This window comes from Chaetodon auriga, chromosome 6 (assembly GCF_051107435.1).
Source record: "Chaetodon auriga isolate fChaAug3 chromosome 6, fChaAug3.hap1, whole genome shotgun sequence".
NCBI lineage: Eukaryota > Metazoa > Chordata > Actinopteri > Chaetodontiformes > Chaetodontidae > Chaetodon > Chaetodon auriga.
Window position 1 is genome coordinate 18,149,774 of NC_135079.1, and position 27,159 is coordinate 18,176,932.

Here is a 27,159-nt window from a genome sequence, read left to right on the forward strand (position 1 = left end):
TACACACAGCTGAGAATAACACACACACACACACACACACACACACACACGCACGCACAGTATATCATGAAACAGCAGGCCAAACAAACAGGGTTATTTCCCCAGAAGGCTACTTTTAAGTATCCTGGAATCTCCTCTTCACCATTCACTCCTAATCCAGCGTTTGACTTGCCAAAGCCCTAATCTCCAACATACTCTAACCATCCACCCTGCCAGCCAAGATCTCCTCTCCAGGGAGCCTGAACTCTCCCCCTGATCTGGGATTTAGCCCTGTGCTCCGGCCAGAGAACCGCAGGGCTCCTTCTCTGCGGCCCGCTAAGAGGCATGTTAATGCTAATGCTGTGGTGTGACGGGCAGGACAGAGCAGAGAGGAATGCACGTTCTCGGCCTAGCTACGAGGAGATGCAAGGCTGCCTGGCTCCCAGAGGAGGAACCGAGTTGCAGAGCTGTTAAATGAGCGGCAAGCATCCTCCATTTAGCAGCAATGTCAAAGAGAGGCACACCTCGACCGAGAGGTTTTCAGCACCCAAATGAAGGGCTTTTGTCGAGAAGTCACCAGTGTTTGCGAAAGAATCAGGGGAGGAAAAGGAAATTTTCAGAATGGAGGAGGCAAAGAGACAGAGCTGTCGGATGCCAAGCCTTTGATTACTTTTTTTAACTTCCAAGGGAGAGATAAAGGAGGGCAGGGAAGGTAATGATGAAGAAATGTGACAACAGACTCCCCTCCTGCCTGACACCAGAGGAGCGTAAAGTGCCTGATGTTTGTGCGCACCCTCACGAACACTCACAAACAAGCTCCAGCTCTAGCTTTGTCTGACAAACACACACACACACACAAACCACTCACTGAAGGACACATTAATATTGCATCAGCTGGAGTATCGCATGAAACAAAGACAGCAGAAGAATAAAAGGATGCGACGGACTCAGTGGCCAGTAAAATACAAAGTGTGTAAGAATGACATCTTTTGACCCGTGATGTATAGGATTTTCAACTGGAGCCATCCATCCCGCCATCCAGTTATGTGCCTCCACCATCCAGTCAAGTGGCAATTTACATCCACGTCTGCCCGAACCCGGAAAATATATGTAGTGAAGAGTTTTCACTATATTGACACACATGATTCCAGTGAGTAGTTAACAGTGAGAGACATGCTGTCTTCACTAAGAGACTATTTTTACAGAGGAGTACAGAGGACTGACAGAGAGCTGTCACATGGTACAAAGACAATCAAATGAAGCTCAATATCAGCAAAATCTACAAGCTTGTGGTCGACTACATGGATGTCGCTGCAAAGAAGCTACAAACTGGAGCACACCTTAAACCCGTCAGCATAGAAGATCTGTACAATCGCCACAGATTCAAGGTGGGCACCCATGATTTGCGTCACCTTTATCCCTATATTTTGGATATAAAATGCCACCACTTCATCACTTTATCCTACTAGACATTGTTGTCACAGTTTTGGTGTGTGGACGGATGCCCCTGTCTCCTGCAAACCAAATCTATGCAGTAACAAAATCATGTGAACCTGATTTATGCAACATTTTGTCACATGGATTCGTGAGTTATGTGTGGTCACAGTGACCTTGACCTTTGACTTTTTACTACCAAAATCTCATCAGTTTGTGCTTGCATCCAAGTTGACGTCTGTGCCAAAATTGAAGAAATTCCCCGAGGGCGTTCCTGAGATACTGCTTAGCACGGGACAGACAGACGGACAACCGACAAACATTATGCCTGCAGGCCGCAGCTGTCGTCAGCGCAGAGGAATAAAAATCACCATATAATTGGAAATAAAGCCATGATGAAACTGTACCTAATTACTGGCTCTACTTTAATGCTTTCAGGCTATTTGATAGACACAACTTTAAACACTTACTTAACATTTTTACCTATGTCTAGAATACTGAATGCTAATAAAGCTTTTCACACATTTATCCAAGGCAGATAAAACATCTTGATAAGACTGAGACTGAAAGTTGAATATTATCGTTATATAGGCACGTCGTTACATGTGAGATGTTGTTTCTCTTGCCATAAACACTGCAAAGCTTGCTGTTGCTCTCTTTTCAAATGAAATCTAAACCTCGAACTGTCTCTGTGACACTGTGTGCTTAACCAAGAACCAGGGGCTTTTTGTTCGTGCCTTCCTGTTAATCAGCTTTCACTATTAGAACAGGTGCGATGGCTGTTTGAATGATGATGAAAGATTATCCGTGTAGCTAAAGGACTTTGTGATCCGTGGTTAGCTACTGCAATTAAAAGAGACAATGTTTCAGAGATAATACCCTGTCAAAGCTCAAACTCTAAATCGCTGCTTGCGTTTGGACTGTAATTCACACACACGCCGCTTTCCTAATGCGACACCGCAGCTCGATCCGACTCCAAGTCTGCTTATCGATGCAATACTAAAATGCACAGTTAAACTCATTGACCTGAAGTTGCACTACATCCTTCATCAGCTGCATCTCTTTTTCCTCTATTGTGCATATCGACTTAACACTTCAGCGAGATGTTGCCATTACTTACAGTGCGCTGCAAACACTTTGTAGCATTTTTGTGTGACTCATTACTTCAGAGTTACAATCTCTAACTTATAAGCAGATTTACATTTTTTCTGGCACGGGGCCCAGAAATGTGTTATCATGTTTCCCTGATAATTAAAGTTGATGCTAAGGGGCCTGTCAGATGGCCTTATGTATTAAACATTGCATCAAGGCAAAACAGGGAATATCAATCACACTGATGAGACTGCCTATTTATCATATGTTTACATTGCTGTGTACCTTGTTGACTTCCACTCAAAGAGAATGACAAATGCTCTTTAACAATGTGTGCATTTGTCTGCATGTCTTTGCAATGCATCACAGACAGAAGGAGTGAGGCAGAGTAGCATTTAATTACAGCTAAGCTAAGTCGTTTTATGTATGAACACGCATGGCAGAGGTTGTTCATCAAAAAAAGGACTGATTGATAGATTAGCTGTCCAATCGGTGAGCATCTGTCATTGATATCCATCTCTCCTAGCAGTCAAATAACTCGCTAGCCTCCCAGCTGTTTCCTTCCAGAGACCTCACGTTCGCGCAGCACAAATCAAACGCGTGACCTTGCTGATCTTAGCCCAGGGAAACAGCTGGAGCCAGAGCCCTAGAATGACAATGAGATTAATTAATCTCCCTTATTAAACACAAACAAGGACCAGTCTGCAGGAGGGTGGGAGGGGCAGAGGGGTAACGCAGAGATGTGGGGCTCGTTTCACAAATCTCTTTGCTCCCCCACCCAGCACGATAACCCCAGTGAAGTCGCTCAGATGGCTCCAAAATCTCCACAAATCATCCTTTCATTTCCAGCAGTGTGAAAATTGATAGCCAGCGCAGAATAATTACATTTCTCTTCGTCTTTTCATTCACCCTAACCACCACAGAGATATACAGTATGTTAATTAGTCCCACCATAATAACAGTATAGACACTCAACATTTTTCATCCTATAGTCTCACTGAATCAACATTGGCTCCTGGACACCGGCTGCTCACTGCTCATATTAATATGTGCATCTGGAGGCAAAGATACCTGCATGACATTTCCTGTTACAATGACTAATCGCAATGATTCATCAGCGAAGAGAAAAGCTGCTCTCATCTGCGATGGTGACGATTTTTGATACAGAAAACACACATTCAGATACATCATATTGTGCATCACACGCTGTTGGATGAGAATGTGGCAGTGTATAACCATGGACCAGACGATGCCAATCTATGAGACAGGACGGCACCGGCTGTGATGCATGAGATGAGAGATTTCTATAGAGAGAGAAAAAAGGCAAGATGAAGGAAAAGAGCGAAACGAAGAGGACAAGCAGAGAGAGAAATGGAGAATGAAGACATAAAAAGTGGCAGACTGAAGACAGAGAATAAGCACTGTAGCACAAGACAGATGAACAGAGACACATACAAAAGAGAGAAAAGGTGAACGATGGAGCAGTAAGGAGGAAAAAAAGCACGACGGGGAGAAGGCCTTAGTCACAGTGCGTTGTGCCAGTCTAGTCCTCAGAAATCCCTCTGGCACAGTGATTGTCTGAAGCGACTGCCAGATTCCCTTTCCCACCTCTCTTTACTGAACACACCAAACAGACCAGTGTCTGCGTGGTTTCAGAGCAGTACCACAAAGCTCTGTGAAGTAGTACACACTCACCAGCGCCGTGGATCCGTATGTGATGGGACGAGTTCCCAATTCTCAGGACACCACAGATATAAGGTTTTTTCTCTCCACTGCAGAGAGTTAAGATTAGATAATAATACCGACTTGTTTTGTAACATCCCGATTCATCGCGTCCTTCTTGAAAGGTTGGTTTGTTGAAATGAAAAATGGTCATCCAGCGCTCGGTTAATTCAAATCAAAGCTAAAACTGGGACAGTGGCAAGTTCTCATGGCCAGAGCGAGCCTTTCTATCGCCACTCACAGACACTCGCATCAACCACTCCACATTATAAAAAAAAAAGCCTGCAAGAGTATCAAAACATAGTACGCGTTCCTCACCTTACTCAAGGTTACCTTCACAGATGCCTTCATCTGAAATGCTGCAGCAATGTAAGAATCGAATTCAGACGAGGAAGGTGTAAGAGAGTGTGTAAGAGGGCTGATTTTAAAGTCACTCCTGACATGTAGATGCCTTCTAATAATTGCTAAGATTTTACAACATGAGTATGAGTACAGGAACTTGGCTGAGGGGTCACCTAAGCACTGCGGCAATGCAAAGACTGCATGAAGACTGATGTGTGAGAAATTCTGCAAACATCTCAAATGCCTTTAAGTGAGCACAGGGAAAAATGGGGATACCTGTAATTGTCTAACACACTCTACAGGATGAGCGAGCGGAGTCGGATAACGACAGAGACGATGTGGCTCACTTCTGGTTCTCTAGCTCATTTAGAGGACCAATTATGCCACCTCAACACAGAGAGGTAGAAATGTCCTGAATTACCCTCGCAAGAGTCTTGTGGGGATTCAAAGGGTGTTTATGCAAGTCCTCGGATGCTATCATGGGAAAAGGAGAACTACGAGACTCGAGGTGTTGAGTGTGACCCACATGCACACAGCACACACACACACACAGCCGGAGACATCAACTCAAAATGGCCTCTATTGGTTTGGAAAGCAGGGAAAGTTGATGGTTGCTTTGATATGTATCTAACATTAGCACATCAGCAAGCACTCCTGGAAACTGAAATTCAATTTTTTGCCTGGCGACTGCCATATGTTGACGTGGCTGACGCGGGTGTTGGCTAATGAATAGGATCGTCCCGGGAACCACCTCAGTGATCCTGGATGAGCACTCGCGAGCGTCGAGAGGTTGAATAAATCTGCACCCTGATCTCACAATCAGCCGTTCTAGTCTATTTCAGTAAGAATGCAGCTTTGGGAGCCCCAATACCTTTACATCCAAATCCCTATTCCTTTTAACAAAGTGGCTGGCACTGCTGAATAGAAATCAGCCCGAGCGCATTCAGTTAAACTATTGCAGAACAAATCCCAGCCAAGAGAAAGAAGGAGTGCAACTATTTTTGTCTCGCTGCTTGCATTATTCATGTAAGAAATTACATGCCGGTCAATGGAACAGTAGAAAGGCTGAGTGAGGAAGAGAGGGAGAAAAATGGAACATAAATAAGGGACGGCTGCAGTCGACAATAGCAGTGATAGAGTCAGTGGCTCCAATTCATTGGTTGGAAGATTAATGGTGCAGAGATGAGTACGGCAGGGAGACAATAAGACACGAAGGGGAGGAACGAGGGGGGAAAGGGAAGGGGGGGAGGGAAGGGGAGAGATCGACGGATGGCGAGAAGAAAAACTGCAGACAGTTGAGCGAGAAAAAAAGAGTGGATGAGCAATTATTATCCTGCATGAGTAGAGCACTGATTTTAATGCGATGATGATGATGAGTATGTTTGTGCATGCACGAGTGTGTACAGAAACAGGTCTGCCTGGATCGTATGTGCGAGCCCAAAGTGTTCGTATGACTTTCAACCAACATGTGCACATGTGGATTTCCATGTGCTTCACAGAATGTGTCATTTCTTGATTTGGGTCTGGGGCAAAGTGGTAAGTCTTGTGTCGCGCTGGAGTCCACATCAGGACCAATAGCGGGCTGAAGAGCCACTCATGTGACGAGTCTAAATGTACTGTCTCAGACCCTCTTGTTAGAAGTCAGCGTTTATGTAACATCTTAATACATTTTAGATAATACTAGAATGACATGAAAATATCTGGCTGGCTGATTGAGGGCAGGATTTTGCGTTAGGTTGAGTGGTGGAGAGAGAGCCGGCAAAGCTTAAGCCCTCTATTTGATGGCATGTAATCTTTGCATGGTGATTAAAACTGTCAGAGAGGTGCTTCAGGACAGCCTTAGGAAAAGAGACAGCTAAAGGTGCCTTTAATCGTTAGAAATTCAATGTCAGTAGAACTTGAGCAAGATACGGGTCAGATTAGTGGAGAGGGAGAATTAGTTGGAAGGGGGACACGGAGCAGATGCGGAAAGCACAGAGAGAAGGCCAGCATCTGAGCTGGAATCCAGCCTGATGCAGCGCTCTCCCTTTGCAGGAAGAGCGCTGCATTTTTTCACTGCCTGAGCGACATCATGCATTAGACCGTACCCTCTGTATCGCAGTAAAGTATGGAGGGAAGAGAGGAGTAAGGAACAGAGGTCCGTCATCCACATTAGGCCTGGGCTTTCTGTCCAGGCTGATTACCGCTGATGGGGTGTGACATGGGGCAGCTGGCAAACAGAACAGGCAAACTGTCAACTGCCAATCATCCCTGACCCGCTTGGCGCTCGATCTGACCTAATCAACACCAAGCCTGCTGCAGAGAAACTGTGGCAGGCTAAGACGGAGATGGACACGGACACACGAGCAGGCTGGCCATGCTCTAACAAGACACGTATGTTCCCAGTGATGCTGCACCAACGTGTACGCAGCATTTTTCCACTGGTTTTCCTCAGCAGAGAAAACAGATGGATGGATGAGTTTAACATCGAGTCCTATCACTTCTGGCCACAGTGCGCTCAGAGTACAGCCAGACATTGATAAAAGCACCTGGTTGCTGTTTTCTGGCAGAGCAGAGCAACTCCAAAGGTTTGAAATGGCTTATGTTTTACAGAAAAGACCATACGACGCTTCTTTATCAGGGAAATGCTGAATAAAAGGTGTATCGGGATGCTGGTGCTTTCCATGACAATAAAAAGGATGGAGAGAAGCACTGAAGTCCCGATGCAGAGATTGGTGCTGTTACTGAATACTGCTATATTATGCATGCAGTCAAACGTGAAACAATGTCAAACATAAGGTCAAATCCTGCACATTTTGGGAACATCTGGTGAGTGTTTGCTTGTATCTTTTCATCAGTTTCTACACATGCTAATTAGCTTAATAATCATCTGAAGCTAATCTGAATTTGTGTGCTCGTATGGATAGTCGTGAGCATTGTGTGAGCCTCAAGGAAAACAAATGCTTCAGTAAAATATATTGTGGCACCAGCTGTTTTTTCCAGTGTTAAAATTACATATCATTATGTGTACATATGAAGGTCTAAAAACTCCTGCTAGTATTACTTTTCTTTCCTAGAGGTGCTGGAGGTCCTGAGGTACATAGCCTCTTAGAGTCACCACTAAACTCGCTGCAGGTGCGTCTCTGGTTCCATTTCTTTCTCTGTGTGTAACTACAGTGTGTCTGAGTGTGCTGAGAATTTGCTCATCAAACTGTGTGTTCATCACACTCTGCACCAGAAACCTCTTCACATTTGGTAGTGGGCTCATCAAAGCATAAATGAAACATACTCACTTCTCCTCCCACGCTACACCAAGCAGCTCCCTTGACCTAAAACCAGGAATGTAATATGAGGCAACCTCAGTCCAGGCCCCCCCCACCCCCATCCCCACCCCCTCGCCACACACACACATATGAAGCGACTGAATTATGAATAAAAGAGGGGCCCGTGGAAAGTTTAATAACAGGAGATACGAGGAGATGTTCAGGAGCCTTTAATCTGGAAGCGACCTTTCATAACCTCAACCACAATCAAAAATGAATATGAATTCACATGTGCACAAATCCATAGTTTCACACACAGATCCAATAACACACGCACACACACACACACACACACACACACACACACACACACACACGTCCCTCCAACTCCATGTTGACACAACAATAGTGGCGTAGATGAGGATGACATTCTCATTCACGGAGGGATTCAAAACTGTCAAATTATGACTGATTTAACTAAAGCGAACACACACACACACTCCCAATCTAATGTGTGTTGGTGTCTGTATCAGCATGGCACAGTTACACACTTCATAGTAGTGAAAACTGGCTTCTGGGGAAGTTGCTGGGATCAATAAGCTAACAGCAAGACCCCAGGAGGGGTCGCCTCTTCATTATCTGTGATTGTAAGTAAAGACAACGCTGAGAGAGGACCCCCCACTGCTATTATGGAGATTGTGAAGAGATTAGCTATGCTTGCAATCAATACTTATATCTTGTTATCTACCCCTACTGACTAAATACACTGATACCATCGCTCTCCTGCAGGAGGTCTACAGGTGTCCTGCTCTGGATATGTTAAGAACAAGCAAATCAGTCATTATCACAGAAAGGCTCAATAATCTGTTACTGCGATAATATGCACTGAGCGTATTAAGAGAACATTAGCTGAACAAATGAGTTTTTATTTTATCTTATCATAAAACAATGTCATTTAGCTTGTAACGTACCAAAAATAGCATATACTGCATAATATGCTGTATAACAGAGGCTATACTTGTATCACAACAAGAGACACCAGCAATGTTTCATTTAGACGTCCCAGTAAACCAGCGCAGTCATCAACGCCCTTCACTCGCACGGCAGCATCTAAAACGGAGCAGTTAGTTGCACCTGTGTTTGACAAGTCACAATGTCTGCTGGGAGGAGGGTCTAGAGGGTAGCTAAATGTTAGCCGTGCCAGCAGTGTGCTTCTGCTGTTAGTCTGGGGACTGTGCAGCTGTTGTCAGTGGACAATTACCGCTCATGGGCATTTATTGCCTTATCTTATCTTACCTGCATGTGTACTCTGTTCAGTCAATCAAATATTGCACCCAGGCCTTGATTTTGTGCTGTCAGATGAGTCTGTCACACCAAAACCAAAATGCCAACCAAAAGTGAGCACAAAATAAAAAAGAGAGACAGAGAAAAAGAAACTACTCATTTCCTGTCTCATCTTAACAGTTGATACCCTAATAAAGCATAAAAAACAAGGCCAATGTTGAGGATGAGTATTCAGAAAAGCTGCGTAATCATACATGCATCCATGTTGGACCGCAGTTACATCCACAGCTTACAGCGCACAAGACATATGCGTGATGTGTGCTGCAGCACATTTCACATGTGCTCTCTGTGATATGTAGGCTGCCTGCTGCCTGCTCGATTTCTGCCACTGACGTTTGTGCTGAGCAGCACTCCTGAGCTCTCTGTCCTGCTTTAGGATTTTCTTCCCTCCATCCTTCTTCTTTGGGCGATTTTCCAGCTCTTTCCTCCCTTCCTTTCTACTGTGAAATACTGATTCATTTAATGTGATTTAACTTTTTCTCTGAGTCCTGAGAGAGTTAAATGAAAGCTTAATACAAAGCAGCCCCTCCCTGACTAGATGTATGAAGGAGCACTTATTATGTAAGCTTTTTAAAGTGCTCTGTTTGTCAAGCGCTCCACTTAAAGTCTCCTTAAAGACCTGGTACAAACTATGGCAGGATTAATGGTAGCAGAGTAAGAAACTATCAATCAGAACAAATCCCATTCTTAGCTTTTCATCCTGGCTAAAGACAGATAACGTAAAAATATTCTGGAGCAAAATGAAAACAAAGAGGCAAAATTGAGAAAAATAGCTTGATTCCTTAAACACACAAGAAAAAAAAATTCCATTTAGAAAACTAGAACAAACACAAAAGCTGTCATGAAAATAAACAAAGGGTAAAAAAAACAAAAAAAAAAGGCTTCCATTTATTTCACTTTGCTTTGTTTTGGTACTTTTGATTTGGGTGGCTGCGCAGTGGGAGGCAGGGGGAGATGAGAGGAACTTGTGGCCACACTAGCCTCAATTTTTTGCCTCAGCTAAACAAACACAGGGATGTGTCAGAAAAGCCTGTGGCACCAGGGGATGACTTTTTTTTTTTTTTTTTTTCTTCTCATTTTCACCTTTTCATCTTTCTCCCGCCCTTTCTTCCTGCTTCCTTTGAAACTTCTCTGTCACCTCGGGGGCCCAGAGAACGTTTCAGGCTCCATCTTTCATCTCAAAGAAAGCTACGCCTCTGCAGCTCAGCACCCATGCGTGGACGTCGTGCATGTACACACGGCACGTGCGTGTTTCAGATGACCCGCATCTTTGACGTTTGTAACACATTTTGAAACACCTGCTGTGCTCCTGGAGCCACTCTTTTTTTTTTTTTTTTCTGCCTTACTTCTTGGAGCCTCTCTGCCTCTATTGTCCTGTCAGTGCAACTCAAAGAGACAGAACAGACATGAGCAGCTTTGAGGAGAAGGCCTCCGGTTAATAAACTGTGTCAAAATGAATGTCTTTCCAGCTCTCTCCTCCACAACACACTTCATCAACTGCACACCTGTTTGGAGATCTCACGTCCACCTGTCTGGGCTCTGCTGTCTCCATAAAAAGAAAAAAAAAAAAAAAAGTCCTCACTTTCTCCTCACTTGCCCCTATGTTGCTCCATGTTGTGTCGTCCTCTGCAAACATCATTCCTCCTTCTCTTTGTCACCAAGATAACAAGACAAAGAGTAATTTAACCTGCCCCTGCTGCTTTGTGTTAAACGTCCCTGTCAGCCCTCCATAGCCTCGGGGCCACTTCACAGCAACGTGCTGGCTCCGTTTGGCCCTACAGCTCTTTTGCAACACCAAGTCACGCTACGAAGGGTCTCATTTATGCAGTTTTATTCACAAAATTATACAGCTAACCCGAGAGAGATAACTTTTCTTCTTTCAGGGCAGTCAAATTGCACGCCATTTTTGTCTACGCTGGGTTCAAAGGGTGCCAACGCTCGGGCCTAAAAAGCCCTGGAAAAAAAAAAAGACAACATTTCTATCACTCCAAGAATGAAACGTCAAAATACTTTCTGGTGCACGACTGACAGCGAGGACATCCCGCAACCTTTCTAATGGTGTGTATTTCAGTTTGGCTGGTCCACACGGTGGATGGTTGCTGTCTTTGATCTTACGTCAGCTTCACCTGTCAGCTTTCACAGAGGGCTTGCCTTGCGTGAGCCCTGCATTATCTACATACCTAAAAAAAAACCCACACTGCATGGAAAATGACAGCATTTTTTAAGTGTTTGCTGATGTAAGCGACACCTTTTATCACCTGTGCACCTTTTCTTGACACTTGGATTTACTTTTTCTGCCTTACTTTTACATTTCATCATTCTGCCTCTAACCTCTCTGACACCAGCTCTATTTTAGCACCCACACAGCAAACTCCAAATCAACTTGGTGGCATGGGTATTCAATGGTGTCGGCGCATGTTAGTGGAGATAGATGGCAGCGAGGAAAGAACAATGAATCTTCATCATAGTCCATCACTGTTTCTCTCTCGCCCGTACACACCCACAGTCCCAAGCTGCTCCTTTGTCTTCAGGTTCTGTTTGTGTATCTCAGACCTCAAGCTGGCTCGACCCATCCTCACTTAGGTTTTTCTATCCATTCATCCCTCCATCCACCTGTTCGTCCGTCCCAATCTCTGGACACCTGGACGGAGGCGGAAAAGGTAATTTATAGCTCATTCCAGGACACCACGTCCTCCTCTATTTACAGCACGCCCACATTGTTCTGGAGCCTCCATCGATATGAAACGGGTGCGTGGGTCGTAATTTCATCTACCTGCAGGCGTCTTGTCAGATCAGAGATGACATGTACTGTACCGACATATACCACCACCTGTAATACTGTATAAAGTCTCTTCAGGGAAGCAACACACTGTATGACACCACTCACTCCTACAGTACTCCACACAAACATACAAAGCTCGTGATGCATTCTAGTATTTTCACAAACATACTTGGCCTTCGTGTACTGTATTAACATTAATATTAATGTCTTGTCTTGGATCGGTCTTCAGCCTACTGACTGAAATCCTCAGAAACCTTGGTACAGCAATAAAATGATCGCATCTTGAACTTTTATTGCGTTACTGCAGAGTTTCGAGGACAGTGATTGGCCGTGACACAGTGGCTGCTCAGGGTCAACTCTCTCAGTCTCACTCTGTATGTCCATCTCATCATCTCTTCTTCTGTTACAGTGTCCATCACGTCTATGTCCAATTTTGTGTTCAGCAGTCTGTCTGATTCTCCTTCTCTCTTTCTGAGTTTATATATATCCATACCATTCTGGGGATAGCCTAAACGGGTCATTTAACATGTACAAAAAGCGGTCCCTCTTTCATGGCTGTAGGTGTGATATGAATTGGACCACACTTTTTTTCCTCATGAAAAAGCCAAAGCACTCACTGTTTTCATTTTTTCATTCTACATTTCACACAACAATCACGTAAAATGATCCAATCAAATAGCACATCAGTAAAGTAGGGCCTCCTTCGTGTGTCTACAACCAGTGATTCCTCTGCAAAGCTCGTGAAGAGATGAAGAAAATGGAGAGTCTTCCACATGTAAATGAGCCGCTGATTTAGTGCTTTTCACCGCTGCATGTGTGCAGTGTGTGACAAGTACAGTTTTATCCGTCATTGCTGTAGCTTTTAATTGTCATAGATGTCTGGCTCGCACATGTTAGTCTCATTAGCTGTTTGCACACTTCCATCCGCAAATAACACATAAAGCTCTTCTGTAAATCAAACATTTGTGGTAGCATTAATTACAGCAACATCAAATCTTGATGATGAATCCTCTCGACCCTGTGAGAGACTCGCTGCATACAGAGTGAGGTGAGATGATGATCGATCCATGTCCCCTGTTACTGTTGTACCATTAAATATGTTATATATATTACATATCATAAATCGTGAATTAATATGAAAGCAGAAATTTACTGTTGTTGCTGGAGTTCAACATCAACAAATAAGTAATGATTATTTTCATTGTGGATTCATCTGCTGATTATTCTCTCCATGACTCGATTATGCGGTTTGTGAAAATTGTAAAAACAGTTAGAAATGCTGTCGCAATTAGTCTGAGAGAAGTTGACACCTTCACAATGGTTGTTTTGTCCACCCAATAGTCCAAACCTCAAAATTATTCCAAATAAATGAACAGTTCCAGTAATTAAAAGGAAAAAGCAGCAGATCCTCACATTAGTGAAGCTGGAAGCGTGACATGTTTTCGCATCAAAAATGACAACTATCTAAATAGTTGCTTGTGAAAGTGACAGTTTTGACAACGCCCTTCGCAGAATCATGAAGGACCGGAATTGATAAGCAGAATCGTTAAAATCAAAACGATGCCGCACCCCAATGCACACACCATTTCTTGTGAAAAGAGCAACAAAATAGCATTCTTCAAGGCAACTGTCCAACGTTGGGCGGGTCTGCCAAAGTGCAGATGAAAGCACAAAAAAAAAAAGTACCAAACAGATGTGAGATGATGGAGACATGTCAAGGCCCGCTGGTTGTAGCTGTGTGTTGGTTGCTTCTAATTACTTCAGGGAGACTTTGACAACAGGTGCCAAATTTCAGCCATCTGGTGAAGATTTTGAGATTCTCCGCTGTGTGGATTTAACCGGCTGGAGAAGTTTCATCTGTATGTGTATCTGCTTTTCGTCATCTGTCTTTCTCACATCACGATTGTGTGTGAGTTTGGCTTACTGAGGCCTGATAAACAGTCTTCTCTGCTTTTATATTACAATATTGGAATACCGTTGTTTATCAAGGCAATGTTTTCTCCAACTACAGCTCAGATATTGGTTCTAAAAATCCATCATCCATAACATTTGCTCATAAAATGCGAGTACCCAACCCAGCCCTCACATATCTATTTAGATCTGATGATAACAACTTTGAACTTGACCTTGAGTGGAAAATAGAAAAAGTGACAGTGCCTGTTAATGCAGCTCAGCAAATCTTTACTCCATGCACTGTACCGTCATCTTCCTCTGGTTTTTCAATTATGAACAAGCACACAACTGAGACAAAGACACACACTCAAACCACACCATTGATTCAACGGTTGCAATTAACATAGTGTTGCTCCTGTCCGGTCAGGCGCAAATTGAAAAAGCCAATAAAAATCGGTTTTCTCCCGCCAGCTGCCATCTCATAAGAGTCTGAAATGGCCACTCCGGATCCATCCATCCATCCCAGCCAGCAGCATCGACCCACGTGTCGATATACTGTACCTGCAAACTTCTACTGGCTCAAGTGAGAAAAAATCCAGGCAGTAGGTTGTTTAATGACAGAATAAATCCAGGAGGACGCTTAAAGAAATTGATATCCTGACAATAACAACAGAGCCAAACAAAGTGCTTCGGCTGCCCCCCCCCCCCCCCCGATACTGTAGCCTAGATTAATAGACTGCTTGGTTGGCCTGTTTAGGCCATTACCCCAGAATGATTTACATGAAGAGTAATCACCCTCTTTTCTTTATCTCAGCCATTTCACACTCACGGTCAATGTTTAATCTCAAATCCATATATATATATTATTTTATTGTTTCCCTTGAGACATGCAAGTCGTCATAGCGGCACAATAAGTGTAAGTTCATATCTGATGTGTGTGGCCTGATTGGAAAATGCTGGTAAATGAGGCCCGTCTCATTTACCACCTACACGCAAAGACTGTTAAAGGTCAAACTCAAAGTGCGCTTTCTATGGTAATCACAGCGGCGTGATCTGTAACTGTCAAGTGTAGCAGCTTATATTGACTAAAATATTATGGCATTATAATTATATCATTACACCAGGATTATAATGGACCACTGCAAAATGGAATTTTAATGCAAATGCAAAGCACACTATTTCCCTTATACCCATAATATGAGGTGAGATGAGGAGGAAGAGGAAGTCGAGGGGAAAGGGGAGGGTGAGTGAAGAAGACTAGCAGAGGTTGTGGAAGCAGAGACACTAATGGAGCTGAAATGAGAGGGTGAGGAGGAGGCGAAAGCTTGGGTGGGCTCTTTTCCATTATTCATGCTCATGTCTGCACAAAGTCAGTATAATCCATCACAATGAATAAGAGGCATTAATTTGTAGTTTTGACCATTTTCTGTTCAACTACTTCTTCTTCTTTTTTTTTTTCTTATGCAGTCAGACCTTCTGTTGGATAATACACCTGCTGCACGAACGCACATAATATGTGCGAGCGTGCAGCAGGTGTATCACAATATTTACTTTGCATGTCCAAAACTTTTCCCCCATGCTGACAGCTTTTGTGATTATGTTGTACTCTGCTTACTGTCAGACACCCACAGAGAGAAGAAGACAGATTTTCCTGTAAATACTCCTGCAAAAAATGCTGCCTAAGCTTCACAGCCATATGTCTTTTTATTAGAGAAACTTTAGCCCAACGACACAGCAACAATTTCCAGGCTACAGCAGCCTTGATTCAGATAGACTGCGTTCTCAGAGTGAATCAAAATTGTTATTGTGTGGTGTGTATTGTAAAATGACAAATGTAAAGCCTGACATTTTCTACAGTTTAATATATATTACGATGAAAGGTGGGGTGAGTCATTGTCAAGTGACTCTTGAGTTAAGAATTCTTTTGTCAAATGACTCTTTTGGAGGTCAAGAATGAAACTTGAAGCTCAACATGTCGTGATGAGTTGAGATGATTTGTACATGTGCATAAACAGTTAATACATGTAATAAATGTAGTAGTAGGTAAAAGTGCTACCACGTAAACTGCATCTAAACATTAATCCAGGATTATTCTCTCTCATAAGGGGGAGAACAGAGAACTGATGACAAGCCAACTAAAAGCATTGGCAGACAAGAGGAGAACAAGGTGGGTGACCATGGGTGGAGAGGCACGCAAAGATATCACAGAGATCAATCAACAGGCTCCAGGAGTCTGGCCTCTCCCCGGACAGCGTGGGGACAGCAGAGAGCAGGCTCACAACAGGAGACTATACATTATGGACTTGAAACACACTTCAGCCGAATGAGGGGAGAACGACTAGAAAACACGGAGGGAACAGAGCAACAACAGAGACAGGAAAACATCGACCACGGAAGTCAAACATATTCAACTGTTTCCGTACGTGAACAATCTGAATGGTTACTGCAGTGGGAGTGAGGGTCCAGATAGATCAAAGCACCGATGTGCCAGCAAGTTTTTACACCTACACAAATGGTAACCTGCAAAATTGTCATTTCTATCAGCAGTGCTCACTCCGTGCCGAGCATCAGTTATCATCTAACACGTCTCTCCATATAGCGGTTAATGTTCTGAGGCCTCTCTCAGATGAAAGAGCGCAGGCTAAAAGAAAACAAAATGAGAGACTTGAAAGCTGCCACCTATAGAAAAACTCCCTGGAGACAAGTTGAAAAACTGAAGCGAAGTGCGAAATCCCCTCCAACTCTTCAGCGATATGGCACCCGCTCCAGCTCAAACAGGGAATACTGATGAAAGCAGGAAATGTCCCCACAGGAATGCAAATGAACGCTCTCCTCCTCTTAGACCCACAGAAACACAGCATGCCCACACCAAGAATTTTGCTTCCAATTCAATTACTCACATCGCTCCATCCACCCATCCATCTACTGTATCTGTGCATGGTGATACTCTGCCAAGGCTTCCTTATCTGCCTCTCGTCAAGTAAATGCCTGAGCGGTGGGAGATTTGGCAAAAAAAAAAAAATGGAGAGGCTGAGAATGCTTCGCTTCTATTGTTCAGTGTTCTCATCCCTGCCTCGTTTCTATTGTTAACTGTGTTCTTTTAGAGTCTTTATGGAACAGAAGAAAACATGGAGGTGTGCGTGTTTTTTGTTTCCCTTTATCATGTGGCAACAGGAGCAGCACCTTGTTTAATCTGGCAGACACGCAGGCATCTTCTGACGTCCAGTGTCAGGCCGTTTGCTCTCATCCAGCCGTCTAAAAGCACTTAAAACGTTAAGCACTTAAACAAGTGTGTCTTGCGGGGCTTGATGCAGTTTCCCATCAATGGTCTTTAACCAGCGGCTCTCGAGGATCCTGCTCCTCCTATGTTCCTCCTATAACACTGCAGATCCTGGATGAATAGGTCTGTGTAGTTGTGATGTCCTGAAGCACATTTCAAGTATATCATATTTGTTTTAGAAGCAGTCTTGTGAAATAAGCATTGGAAAAATCACTTACAGATATACATTTAGCCCAAATTCCCATAAGCCAGGGTTCATCGCCGACTCAGATTCTTTATTTTTTGATGTTAAAGTATTTCACCAAAGCGACAGCCTTGACCAATTTAATTTCAAGGGATGATTCTCAATGTTAATCGTCTTCTATAGAACAAAATGTGTTTGAAACGTTTATTTTTTCTCCCAGGGCTTAACTTGATAATATCATGTCAACAAACGCAGCTTTCATGTCAACTGAGAGCTTACATCAGTTTGCAGAGCCTTTCTTTCATTCACTATGGGATATCCAGGACCAGGTAGCCATCTGGATTCACAGCAGTTCCACAACCCGCAGTGAGTTTGTCAATATTATACAGAATTGTCAACTTGTTAGTCTGCGTTTCCATCTTCAGTCTGACATTGCATCCATTTCTGTGGGGGAGCGGGCTTTGATTTGATTTTCCCTCACCCGTCACTACAGATCAGTGTATATCCACCTGAATCTAGCGTCATTTAAAGTTAACGCTGATGCATAGTCATGCCAACACACTGGTTTAGCCGGGGTTTTAGGAGTGGAGCAGAGTGAAAAACAGCCTCCATACCAGAGTCTGTTTTGTCTTTAGTGGTGGGCTGTTGTTATTACTCAACCTTGGTTTAAGCACACAGCATGACAACGCCTGACAGCAGCTTGACAACGGTGCTAGACCTGCCCAGGGTGCTGATTGGCTAATCGTTAGTCCCCCATGATGCTCATTGGATCGTCTACTTTGTCAGATAACAAACCGCTGTTTCATGTCCTGATGGCCGACGAATCAGTCCAGTCAGTGGGCTGATTCAAAGGTCTGGAACCAGGCAAGCAGATGCATTGTGACTGTTCACATCACAGGTCTGCAGGACCGATGTGACTCTGAAGAGCCACTTCAGTCTATCACCTCTGTTTCTTTTTGAATCAAAAGAATGCTTTTGTGCAAGTTGTAATAACTCTGGATGCAGATTTTGCACAGTGTAAAAACTGATTCATATTAATTTGCCCAACTAAAAGTGTTTTACAGACATAAAACTTCACTCATTATCATTTGACACAATGACCCTGTGCCAAGCAAAACTATGACGCATCATTCCTCTCACAGTCAGCAGATGGGATGTGAAGCCCTGAACTTATTAACTTTATCAGCAGTCCACTTTGACCACATTCAGTGTGCGTCCATCATATCAGAGGGAGAGGGGTGGAGAAGAAAGCAACAGACATATAGACTGGTATCATGTGTACCGACCCCATGACCTTCCCCCAGCATCGCCCCAGCATGAAACTGATCGGCAACAGCATCAGCCAGCCGGTAACAGCTTAGCACTGACCAATGCTGGAACACAGCCAGTTGGTAGGAACCAGAGCGAGTAATGAAAGGATTCTTCAATAGTGTGCTTAAAAAGATTGAGGGTGATCCCGCTGTGTAATTCTTTCCCTCCCAATCTGGGATATAGAGGATGGAAATAAAACTAGATGCTCTTCTTGTCCTAAAAAGGAAAAGAGATGAATTGTTGTGTTGATATGTGGATGGAGGTATCAGTGTGCCAGTGTGTGTGCACGCACGGTGTACTGCAGGTGCACACAGAGCAGTTGGTCTTGAGAAACAGCCGTCCCCTCTGTTGGCATGCAGTTGTGGGTAGCAGAGTATGAAGACCGTGCAGACCTGAATGCTGGAGGCCTGCCTGGATGTTTATTGCAGGCCCACAGCTTGCATGTCCATCCTGTGTGAACCAACACCAGGCTGACAAATGCCTGAGAGGTGATAGCGAGAATGACTGAAAGCACTGAAGCAGCCGGAGGAAAAACAATTTTGGGCTGAACCCTCAAATAGCTTCATATAACGGAGCTGTCAACACCCCCAAGTTTGAAAAATGAAAGGGAAGAATCCACTGTTTGTGGGGTTACGGCTGGTTATCAGAGGCTTGTGGTTAACCAGCGTGTCTGCAGTGAAATTATGTACATTCAGTGGAACAAATTAATCATGGAGGGGATATGCATTGCTGCATACAGTCAAGATGTAAACAACAGATGAATCCTGGATGCAGTTCTAGTCCTTTGATTTGGTTTGATCCACAACTACAAAAATTTAATGACTAAATAGAGAGCACTTAAAGAACAATACAGTTAACAAACAATAAGTAGGATCAAGGCAGAATGAGCAGTGACGCAGGGTAACAGTGTGTCCAGACTACCTGAGCACAAGTCGAATGTCAGGAGTACAGCAGGTACGTTAGGTTAAAGCTGAACGACGAGATCCGTCCGTACTGTATCATTTCACCGTTTGCCTTTGTTTTCATTTACAAAGTTTGGCTGATGCGGGGGTTTGTTTAACACCTGCATGAGCAAGAAAACTGTATGAGACTGCTGATGTTTCATGCCCAGTCAAACATTTTAGCAATGTTTTCACGTTTGAAGATCTCAGCAATTAACTTGGTGAGCACAATCTTATGATTACTCACAGGAATGACAGTCAAAACTCTGAAAATGAGACCACATTCACCTAAACTGTTTAAGTGCATGACAAAGGTTGCTTGTCATTTGTCTGTGGGAACAGTCACATGGGCCAGTTCACTGAGTTTAGGAGAAAAAAAACAGACCTTAATCTTTAGCTGCCATTAGATTGACTGAAGTGGAAACACTAAGACTGGCTAGCTTCATGTTAAGAACAAAGCCCCAGCTCCAAAACAGTTTCCAGGACGTCCCTTTCACACCCAATCATGATACTATCACCTCAAGTTTCCCAGTCAGTTGTTGCTCCTGTCCCAACTTGTTTGAAACATTATTACTGCATCAAATTCAGAATCTGAGTCTCAGTTAACTCCTTGAGTGAGACGACTGTGTAACAAAATCAGACCTCATGTGTCCTTGTGACTTGTGCAAAAGCTGCTACTTATGTGTGAATACTGTCTGGGCAGTAGTTGGTTACTGTCTGTTTGCAATCCCTGCATGGCAAACCTCACTGTTTCAGTAACTGTCTATTAACCTTCCTCTGCTACGACCACTCAACTTGTCATAAGTGCCTCAGGGAGAACTGACCCACCATTATCTAAGAGCCCTGAGTTCATATTTTACAGCTCACTGTCTAGCTTACTGTACTTAGCAACAGAGAGGAGTTCACCAATAATAGCTCCATTATCCCTCCATCTACCATTTAGACTGTCAACCTGTAGCTGTTATTTGCTTCACTCGGCAGACTCTCAGGACCAGCTTGGCAGTAGAGTCCTTGATTAAGGACAAAAAAACTGTAATTAAACTCTCTTGGTATCACAGGTGACAACGCACTTGAGAAAAGTGGCAGAAAACAAACACAGTGGGAGCTCAGACATCCTAGGGTAGGGCGCTCAGATGTACCAAATGCCTCATGGGAGATCCATTTCCACTTGGCTGGCTGCAGAACCAATCAGCCTGCGGGGGAGAACCTCGTCAACCAAATGTCAGAGATGAGGCGACTGAGTCCCCATCCTGAAACGCTCATTGACTATCCTTTCACAACATTTGAAATGCTAAGTAAATGTAGTGGGTACCTGGAAAAATGAGTCACATGTCACTGATCTCCACGGTCAAATCTAAATGTCAAATTGAGCAATTATGCCGTAGCGCTAATCCTCACATTTGGGTCCATTTACAGATTACATGAAGCCTAATACCCGGCTAGCACACACAGCATTGTGTCATCAAGTCTGCGTAGTGCAACTGAGCGTGTTGAGTCTCTCTGATCAGCCATGTGTTTAGTTACTAGTCAGTCCATGCTCTCTGCTCCTCATCATTCTCAGGCATGTCTCTCAGTGGCAGCGCCAGCTCCGTCCCATCTCCCATAAACTATCGGCAAGGCCAGAGCGATGTAAGGCGGCCATATTTACAGCCCTGGAAGCAATTGGAGGTTAACAATGAGGCCTGGCTGCTGAGGTTTATGAGCCGCTGTAAAATTGCCACTATGATTAAAATCTCCGTCAGGTGAAAGACAATGGTGCAGCCCTTTCTCGAAGCCTGCTGTGAAATATCTCCTCACACTATTCCTCCCTTGCTCTCCTCTCGTCTCATCACCATGACCTCATTTGCAGGCCTTTACCTTGACTAACTGGCCTTTTACAGCCCACTGCTTTATTAATGTCTGAGGGAGTACGATGAGCGTTGTTGACCTGCTCTTTGTATGTGTGTGAGACGGTGCAGAATACTGGGTTCTTCAGATACCACTGCATGATAGATTTACTGACCTCAACGACATTTTTCATCTTCTGTGATAATGAACAACAATTTCCCTGTGAAATGAGCTGCAATGTGTTGCTGGTGTACTTTTGAAACCTTACAGCTAATATGCTAAACACACTTAGCAGTCTCTTCTTTAAAATGACTCTTTAATTGGAGCCATTGATGCAACTGAAGAAGATCCTTATAACATGAGTCCAACTGGTCAACTTTAAACTAACTCGATAAACTAAGTGTCAGCAAAGTCAATGCAATGAAATCAATCAACATCATGTCAGGTGAATTAAGAAGATCCTGCCATTCTGTAGATGAAGGTATATGCGGCCTCTCTTGCGTGATGTAGCGCCTCAACTCTTAATGGTTAATGTTATCGACATTACCGGAAAGTGAAAAATCCACACTGTCTAAAGCTACTTTTTGTTGCTGCTGTTGACAAATCAAAACGTCACAACGTCACCTTGCAGGTTCGAATTGCAGTAAGAGTTTTTACAAGTCGGGAAGGGCAGAGGCTCACAGTGCAGTCACAGTCAGGTGGCAATGTGGGGGAAAAAGATAAGCAGAGGAGAGCGCACAGCTGCCCGCCAGCTGCCGGACAAACATATCACCCAATACAGTCTGCACTGAGTTCAAGTTACTTTATTGTTACTGATCAACTGCACTGAACAGCATTACAGTCTGTTTATATAATCAAGTTATTACAAAAATAATCATCATATTTTGTCTACAGGATGTATGTAACGTATCATATATGTATATATGTATCATGGGAAATATCATTATAGCATTAGCACATTGCATTATATATTGATATGATGATATTAAAGCCATATTGTCCTCCTCTACATGGCATGCACATGTCTGTCTTTCACTCTTCAGTTTGTCCTTCCTCAATAATCTAAGTGCGACTGTCTGAATAACCATCTCACATCAGCGACTGACACATTTGGTTCTTTATTTGTCTTTCAGTCAGCGTTAATGATTCCCGGTCCCATCAGATCTGCTCTTCGCTTCTGCCTCTTTTTGTCCTCCAGCCTTTTTGTCTACTGTGAAGCTCCATCCCTCCTCTTCTGCCTTCATCATTCTTCCCTCTCATCAGGTATGTGAAATGAAGGGGCGGCCCCGCAAAAGCAATCTGCCACTGTCAGGAGGCGCAGAGCACGGAATCCACATCTCATCCATATTAACAGTACGCACGCAAAAACACACACACACACACACACACACACACACACACACACACACACACACACACACATACATGGTAGTACGTATGTGCCAAATAGCACAAGGGTAAAAATACACCTTGCTTTTATCCTTAGTGTCAGACTGTCAGACAAAGGGGTAACCACCTGGAGCACACGCACACACACACACACACACACACACACACACACACACACACACACACACACTTTGTGGCAGTGTAAATCTATTGCAGGTTTCATCTTGAAAAGCAGGTGGCCAGAGAGATATTCCTTGTCTTTCAAAAAAAATAAAACACCCTAAGTCGGTTCCTGTAATTGCAAACCCTGACACACTGTCAACTATTTAAGCTGCAATTTTAGTGATTTGCAGGCAAAGAAAGAAAGGTGCAGAGGCAAACATTTGCTGCTCAGTCGCAGCCTTTCACAGAGGCAGCCAGGAACGTAATTACTTCCCCCACAGAAGATCCTGCTTCTCATCTTCTCACCTCTCTTTTCTCGTGATTTTTTCGTTTCCTTCCATCAACCCATGTCCTTCCTTTTGTCTGTCCTCTCCTTTACCCCGTCCCATCCTTCTCTTCTTCCCTCCAGTGAGCTCAGACTAACGCTTCCTGTGTTTTCCCACTTTCTACATCCGTCTGACAACAAACAAGGGTGGAGCTGGGCACATTCTTTTATCAGACACCAGCATCCTCTTCTTCTCTGCTCATATCAAGGATGCCACTTTGCTCTTTCTCTTCTTCTGTTCTATTTTTAAACGAGCAGGAGGCAGAAATAGCAGGGAGATGAACGCGTGAAAGCGTTATTTATGGACTGTGTGTTACAGGTCTCCTCTAAGTCCTCACTAAATTAATTTAACTACCAATATAATATGTGTTTGGCTGTGTGTGCGTGTGTCTGTGGGTGTGTGTAAATCCTTGTATCTCTGCTGGAAGCCCCGACTGAGTGTTTGTGCTGCTCAATTGCAATAAGGTCATTCCATTTTCTTTTAGGCTGTCTATTAATTTTGAGTGCACACAGCCTTGGGGGCTTTTCTGTTTGTTTTCATCCGTGCCATTTTTGTTTCATTGTCTAAAATGTCTGAAATGGCAGCCTTAGTGAAGTATTAGTGCAGCACAAAACACTAGAGGAGCTTAACAGAGGAAGGCAAACAAGGAAGAAGTGTTTCTGTCCCCCTGACCCATATTATAGCACATTAAACACACTAAATCATCCTTTTCTCTGTGTGTGTGTGTGTGTGTGTGTGTGTGTGTGTGTCTCCCTCTCTATCTCTCTCTCTCTTAGACACACACACATACATACATCTGGCGTTGAATTTTGGCATTTTTAAGTGAGGCAGCGATCTCACCGGAGCAGCGTCGCATCAGCTGAGGCCGTCAATTATGTTGCTTTGGGTTTCCTCGAGATGTTGGTGCTGAATGAGCAGCGCAGTCCAGAGAGATGTGAAACAGAGTATGCCGAGCACACACACACACACACACACACACACACACACACACACACACACAGACGTAAAAGCACACACACTCAGAGGTCAAACAATGCTGGAACAAAGAGCTGGTAAATGGGAATAAATTATAGATGAAGAGAGATGTTGCTATAGAGCTGAGCACAAAAGTCTTAAGGGTGAGCTGTGTTGGCACACTCACACACACACACACACACACACACACACACACACACACACACACACACACACACCTTTGAAAGGATAGAACACAGTACTTGCAGTATTATAGATAACCATAAATGGAGCTCAGTCTTACACTCGACTGATCATAAATCCGACTAAGCACCTCCTGCAGCAGGCCAATTCTATCTCCTATATTGTAATTGTGATGATTTAGAGCGTGTTTACCATCCAAGTATGAACACAGTTCATCTAAGTGATCATTATTCGAAGGAAACCAAATCCATCAGCCGTCGTTTAGGGAACAAATGACTAAGAGACGCTATTAAAATTCATAAAGAGCATGGCATAAACTTTCTGACACATTTTTAGTGACTTCAGCAGAATGCTTACAGTGCAGGCAACTATTGGAGCTTCAGCGCACGAGACTGATTCGCCCCGAGAGCTGCTTTTGCTTTGACTGTTACAGAGGAGAAGCCCTAACGCTATCAGGCAGGTTTAGAGTTTAGAGGAGGGCCGCTCAGAAAAAAACCCCCTGCCGGCTTCCCTTCATGACTCTTATCTCTTCAAGCACATTTCCTAAAGCCTTCACTTAAATCGATTTTGAAGACGACTGCATTTTATGGAATTAGATATATCGTCTTCTTCTTCTTGGATGGTACCCTCGGCTAGTCAACAGCTACGCAGCGTTATCCGAACAATTTGGGTTTTAACTTTGACTGTGTTTGGGTTTTAAACTCCCATAGCCGCAGCTTGTGTGCGGCGAACTGCTTACTGTATGTATGGTGCAGTATATGTGTTTGGACGAGAGTGACGCCTGTCAGATCTGTCACTGATACAGATACGACAGAATCCAGTCTAACAACTCTGAAACGATACAGTGAAATACGTCTGACAGACACATAAATATATTGGTGAAAATTACCTGCAGTTAGACATTTAAAATCAGTTCTTAATTATCTTGATAGAAGCAGAAAAACTGACCAGAATAAGAACTGATCATTTCTTTGAATTAACTGTACTGTTACTTGTCTAGTTCATCTGAATTCATTCCACATGCACAAGCTTCTCAGGGACTTCCTTTATAGCTCGGTGTAATGATCCTCTCTGGCAGGCAGAGAGGTAAAAGCTTTTTATTATCAAAATACCAATAACTAAATCTGATACATCTCATTAATCTGTATCTGTCTCCATCCCTCTCTCCACAATGACTTTGATATCAAACATTGAGCCACATACGCAGTGAACATTTAATTACTGCACACTGTCTGCCTACGCTGCCTGATACTTTGGCACCTCAGGTAGTTTTACAGATACATGGGCCTAAGGCAAGATACCATTTCAAGGTAGACAGGCTGTCAACATGAGTGGCAAGTGCTGGTGCAGAAACCTGGTCGACTGAGGTTGAGGAAAGGGGGGACCAATAATAAATTGCCTGCCTCAAGGCCAAAAGATGAGTGGTAAATCTTGAGAGTAATAAAAGAGTCTCTTTACTTTACTAAAGCTGACAGAAAACAGCTAGATATGATTTAAGAAAAGAGAGGTCTGACACACCCAGAGAGATGCAGAGATTTTCTATGGTTTTCAGTCTCATTCAGAATCAACTGTAAGCCTGATGATCACTTCCAGACTAATACAAATTAGTAAGATATTTCTCTTTGTTATCCGTTTTCGCAGACTTTCAGATGGGACTGTAAACACAGATTTGGAGAACTGGGCTGTCAAACTAATGACAGCCGTTTGTCATGATTCGTGTTTTGCAGTCTTTGTTTTTTCGCAGGAATGCTTGATAATAATCCTCATTTGGACTGCTTGTTGAAAGCAACAGGAGCTTGTCATTTCAACACATAGTCAGAGCTAATGTACTCTGCAGGTCCTGCGGTAATTGGGAATTACCTGTGGGTCCAAAATTGCTGTACTTAACCCTAAAATCCGCCCACTGTCAGGGGAAATAAGAGCCGCTGTGTCAGATTGTCTCAGTGGTTTACTGCTGCATGTACCAAGTGCTAATGATCTCTGGAGGTGTTCCAAACCCCGTCTCTGTTTTCTGCTGTGGGATAAAACTCTGCCTCAGTGTTCATTTCATGACTGTAGTGTAATGACAAAGCAAATCAAAAGTTGTATTAGAGTTCGATCAGAGCGGCCGTCTCAAAGCATTGGCTGTTCTTCTTTTTAACCAATCATTTATCTGCAAGCGCAAGGACAAATTCTCACTGCCTACACGCATCTTTCTCATTGGATGATTTTTTTCCTCGGGTTCATGTACAGACCCAGTTCAAATGCCAGCTTCCAGGATAACTGATGGATGAGTAGGTCAGACACAGGACTTTAAAACAGGAAATCAGGGTTCAAAGGCCAATGTGAAACAAAGAGTCAATGCTAACCATAACTAAGTCTTCAAGATGGCTGAGCTTGGTTAGATTTAGGCATCAAAACTAGTTTGGGTTTAGGAAATGATCATGTTCTGTCGGCTATGGACACCTGGGTGCTAACAGGTGCCTTTAAAGTTAATATGGCTCAAAGGTCTTTGTGAATTCAGGGCACATTAGCGATTAGCTTGCTTTGCTCTGTGAACGTATTATGAAATATAACAGAGCCAAGCTTACAGCAAACATGCACTCCTTCTAAAAGTTGATTTATGATTTGATGATAAACAGACACTACCTCACTCAGCAAACATTCAACATAATTTGGCATTCATTTCAGCTCCATGTAAAGTGAATAAACATGATGTTTCCCAGATAATGCTCCTCCGCTTAATGATGCAGTTTACACATTTATATAACG

The 27,159-nt window shown here is 43.5% G+C and overlaps 1 protein-coding gene across 1 annotated transcript in view; it reads right to left on the reverse strand.

Moving 5' to 3' along the window:
- The window catches only part of b4galnt4a (beta-1,4-N-acetyl-galactosaminyl transferase 4a), a 133,535-nt gene that overhangs the window by 56,336 nt on the left and 50,040 nt on the right, over positions 1–27,159 (reverse strand). The gene's annotated exons all lie outside the window — the stretch shown is intronic.